The 5000-nt window shown below is 45.8% G+C and overlaps 1 pseudogene; it reads right to left on the bottom strand.

Annotated features, from left to right (window-relative positions):
- LOC119577245 overlaps positions 1-5000 on the bottom strand; it is an 11075-nt pseudogene that overhangs the window by 838 nt on the left and 5237 nt on the right.

The following is a 5000-nucleotide window of genomic DNA, read 5'->3' as shown; positions in this document are numbered from 1 at the left end:
AGAGGAGAGCGAGGGGGGAGAGAGAGAGAGAAAGAGAGAGGGGGGGGGGAGGAGAACGGAGGAAAAGAGAGAAGAGAGAGAGAGAGACAGAGAGGAGACAGAGAGAGAGAGTTATTACTAGGAGAAAAATTTCCAAAGGGTAACAATATTGAAGTGAGAAGTAGGGGGGAGGATAGAGAAGAGATAGATAGAATAGATAAGATAGAGAGAGAAGAGAGAGAGAGAGAGAGAAGAGAGAGAGAGAGAGAGAGAGAGAGAGAGAGAGAGAGAGAGAGATGACTAAGAAACAAAATAAAATGCAAAACGAATAGGAAATAATAGAAAATGGATAAATGATAAGAAGAGACAAAGAAAATGGGCATCAGGCGAATGAGAGATAAAAAGAAATGAATAAGCGACAAAAAGAAGAAGAGGAAGAAAAGGAAGAAGAGGAAGAAGAGGAAGAAGGAAGAAGAGTCCAACACGACACGGAAAACAAAAACAAAAGAATATTATTAATAACCAAAAAGAAAACAGAAAAACAATAAGACGAAGAGACAAAGAAAACAGACAAAAGTTAACAAAAAGAAAACAAAAAAAAACAACAAAAAAACAAAAAACAAAAAAATATATAGATAGATAGACAGACAGACAGATAGATAGATAGATATAGATATATATGATATATATATATATATATACATTATATAGTATCTAATATATATATCTATTTATATATATAAGATAATATATATATATATCTATACCAACTCATATATATATATATATACATATATATATGGGGGCCGTTAAACCCTGACGTACGCTTTTTAGAACATCATAAAAACAACTTCGACCCTGGATCCAAACAGGAGATGCTGTTTTGCAAAGCTCATCAATATCTTTCCATCGTTTCCTTCTTTTTCTCTCTGTACACTCTAGAGGTCTTGGGGGAAAAAAAGAGAATACTATTTTGTGTGCTTGTGAAATTCATAATAAAATAATAATAATAATAATAATAATAATAAATAATAATAATAATAATAATGATAATAAAATGGAGAACTTTTACCCTGCGTCTGGAGGCTCGACTCGGCCACGCTTTCCACGTGCTTTCGCCGTCGGTTCTTCAGATTCACGTAACTCCACAAGGACACGAACACCCTGTAGGCGAAGGAGGGCAACGGGGGTCGTCAGGTTAAAAGAATTATAATAGATGAAATTATTATATAATGTTATGTCTGGTAAGAAATGGGTAAATTGATCGATAGATTAAGGCTTTGTGGTTTAATAAGAGATTGATAGATAGGTCGACGAATTAAGGAATTATGTTTGGTCTGTTAAGAAATGAGTCAACTGTTCAATGAAATAAAGATATTTCCAGAAAATTATTAATCATTCACCCTGGATCCCATACTAAAAGAATAATAACACTAAGTGAAAACAAGGTAATAAAATTAATATCCTCTTTTTATACTTAGAAACGCCTTTTTAAATATACATTTATATAATTTTTTAATATCATTCTCACACTTAAAACACGAAATGGTCTTTGAAAACACGATACCTGGCCGGATTTCGAATAATAGTAACGGTGGGTATGTTCTTGTACTTTTGTAAGTGTTTGATAAAGTGAGATTTTGTGGCCAGCGTTGTCCCCCAGCCGAGCTTATGGCGCTCGCCCAAGTATCCTGAAAAGTGCGAAGTAATGAGGTAAAACAAAAAAGAGTGCGTTTTAGGGTTGTTGGATAAGCTGGGTAATCTATTTTCTCTTCTCTCCTCTCATCCTCGCTCCTCCCCCTTCTCTCTCCTCCCTCCCTCTCCCCGTAGCTCTCTCTCTCCCCTAAACTCTCCCTCTCAGGCGACCTTCCGGCCCTCTCCTCTCTCTCCTCCTCTCCTATCTCTCTCTCCTCTCCTCTCTCTATCTCTCTCTCCTCTCTCTCTCTCTCTCTCGTCTCTCTCCTCGATCTCATCTCGACCTCTCTCTCCTCTCCGTCTCTCCTCTCCCGTCTTTCTTTTTCTCTCTCTCTCTCCGGCTCTTTCTTCCTCTCTCTCGGCCCCCCCCCCACCCCCTTTTTTTCCCATCATCTCATCCCTCTCTCTCATCTCTCTCTTCCTCCTCCTCTCTCTCGTCTCTTCCCTCCCTTCTCGCTCCCATCTCTTCGCTCTCTCATCCCGCCTCTCTCACCCTCGATCTCTCATCTCTACTCCTCCTCTCTCCCCATCCTCTCTCTCCACTCTCTCTCTCCCCTCGACTCCTCTCTCAATCTCTCTCTCCTACATCTCCTCTCTCATCTTCACTCTTCTCTTCCTCTCTCTCTCTCTCCTCTCTCCTCACTTCTCCTCTCTCTTCTCATCTTCTCTCTCTCCTCCTCTCTCCTCCCCTTTCCTTTCTCTCATCTCCTCTCGCCTCATCGTCTCCTCCCCCTTTTATCTCTCTCTCCGCTCTCTATTCTCTCTCGTCCGGCCGTATTCTCTCTCTCTCTCCTCGTCCCTCGTCTCCTCTCTCGCTCGTCTCTTCTCTCTCTCTTCCTCTCTCCTCCATACTTCCTCTCCGTCTCCCGTCTCTCGCTCGTACTCGCCTCATCTTCTCTCTCATCTCTCGTCTCATCTCTCTCTGCTCTCTCTCCTTCTCCTCTCATCTCATCTTCCTTCTTTCCCCTCCCTTTCTCCCCCCTCTCTCTCGCCCCCTCTCTCCTCCCCTTTCTCTCTCTCCTCCTCTCTCTCACTTCTCATCGCTCCCCTTTCTCCTCTCTCTCGTCCTCGCATCTTTCCTCTCGTCTCATCCTCTCTCTCTCCTGCTTTTCTTTCTCTCTCTCTCTCTCTCTCATTCCTGATGCCTCTGAGCACTCATCTAGTCCCTTCCGTCTCTCTCTCTCTCTCTTCTTCTCCTTTCCCCTTCTTTCCCTTCTCCCTTCCCTCTTCCCCACCCCCTCTTCTCCCTTCCCGGCTCTTCGTTTCTCCCCTCTCTCTCTCCCATCTGCCTCTCTCTTCCTCCCCCTTCTTCTCCCTCTCTCCTCTCTCAATCCTCTCTCAGTCATCCCTCTCCCTCTCTCCCTCTCATCTCGTCTCTGCCTCTCTCATCTCTCTCTCTCTTCTGTCTATCTCTCAGTCTCTCTCCGTCTCTTCATTCTCCGTTCCTCCAACTCTACACCTCTCTCTCTTCTCTCATCAGTCCCTCTCCTCTCTCGTCCCTCTCTTCTCTCACCTATCTCTCTCTCCTCTCCTTCCTCCCCCCCTTTCCCCCCCCCTCCTCGTTCTCTCTCCTCTCCTCTCCTCGCCTTTTCTTTCTCTCTTTTTTTTCACCCCCATCGCTTTCTCTCTTCTCCTCTCTGTGCCTTCTCTTCTCTCTCTCTTTCATCTTCTCTCTCGTCTCCTTCTCTCTCTCTCATCCTCCCCTTTCCTTCCCCTCCGTCTCTCTCCTCTGTCACTCGTCTTCCTCCCCTTTTCTCTCTCTCCTCCTCTCCCTCTCTCTTCTCTCTCATCTCCCTCTCTCTCTCTCTCTCTCTCCTCTCATCCTCTCTCTCCTTGTCTCTCTCTTCGGTCACCCGTCTGCTAGCTCGTCTTCATCTCTCTCGTCTCTGCTTTCTCCTCTCGCCTCGATCTCTCGTCTTTCTCTCCGTCTCTCACTCCTACATCTTCCGGTCTCTCTCTCTCTCTCTCTCGTCTCGCTCTCTCATCTTCTCTCTTTCGTCGCTCGTTCTCATCGCATCCTCCACTCTCTCTCGCTCCTCTCTCGTCCGTCTCTCTCTCTCTTTCCTCTCTCTCTTTCTCTCCTCTCTCTCCTCTCTCCTTTATCCCTCTCTCTTTCTCTTCTCTCTCTCTCTCATCCGTCTCTCATCACAATCTCTCTCTCCGACGATTCGTCGTCACTTCTCTCTTCTCATCTCTTTCTCTCTCTCTCTCCAAGCTCTCTCGTCCATCCCGTCCTCCCTCTCTCACTCTCCTCTCCCAAAAAAAAAAATCTTCCCTCTTCTCCTTCCTTCACTCCCTCTCTCTCTCTCTTTCTCTCTCGCTCATCGACTCCCTCTCCTCTCTCTTCTCTCTCTCTCCTCTCTTCTTTTCTCTCACTTCTATCCTTCTCTCTCTCACGCCTCTTCCTCACTCTCTCTCTCTCTCTCTCTTAACTCTCTCTCCTTCCCTACGCTCTCTCTCTCGTTCTCTTTTCTTCCCCCTCCCCCCCTCTCCCTCTCTCTCTCTCTCTCTCTCTCTCTCTCTCTCATCTCTCTCTCTTTCTCGGCTCGCTCTCTCGTCTCTCTCTCTCTTCCCTCTCTCTCTCTCATCCTCCCTTCGGCCCATCTCTCTCTCAGCTCTCTCTTCATCTCTCTCTCTCTCTCTCTGGTCCTCCTCTCATCCACTCTCCTCTTTCTCTCTCTCTCTCTCTCGCCCCACTTCACTCTCTCTTCTTCACCCATCTTTCCGGTCTTTCCTCTCTTCTCCCTCTCTCCTCTCTCCTCTCTCTCTTTTCCCTTGCCGACAATTTCGATAATTTTACATTTTTTACAAAACCGGAACACTTGGATTTTTTCCCTGACATTTACTGTTTTATATTTTCTGTGTTCTGTAAGGTTAAGTTCATTTTATCTTTTGATGAAAATGGTTCTGATGCGTATTTCTCCGGATTTTCTGTATTTTCCCTTTTCCCCTCTTTATCGCTTTTCCCCTCTTCCTACAATTCTTCCCTCCTTTTCTCCCTTCCTTCTCATCTGCTTCTAACCCACTTCCTCTCCTTCATCTCCTCTTCCCTTTCGCACCATTTTTTCCCTTCATTTCTCTCTCCTTCCCTCCTTCCCTTCATTCATCCATCCATGCCATTACTGTCTTTCTCTCTATCCATCCTTCTGAATTTTCATCGCTTTCCCCCTTCTCTCTTCTCCCCCGCCTTTACCCTCTTGTTCCTGCTCACATACCTCTTCTTCTCACATCCTTTCTTTGTGATCTTGTTGCCCCCTTCCCACCCATCGTGCACCCCCCCGCCTCGTGCCCTTGCCCCCCCCCCCCCCCACCTGGCCCTCGTAGCC

The sequence above is a fragment of the Penaeus monodon genome, chromosome 9 (genome assembly GCF_015228065.2).
Source record: "Penaeus monodon isolate SGIC_2016 chromosome 9, NSTDA_Pmon_1, whole genome shotgun sequence".
Taxonomy (NCBI): domain Eukaryota; kingdom Metazoa; phylum Arthropoda; class Malacostraca; order Decapoda; family Penaeidae; genus Penaeus; species Penaeus monodon.
Note: the sequence above shows the minus strand (reverse complement) of the source record. Positions and strands in the feature narration are given on the sequence as shown.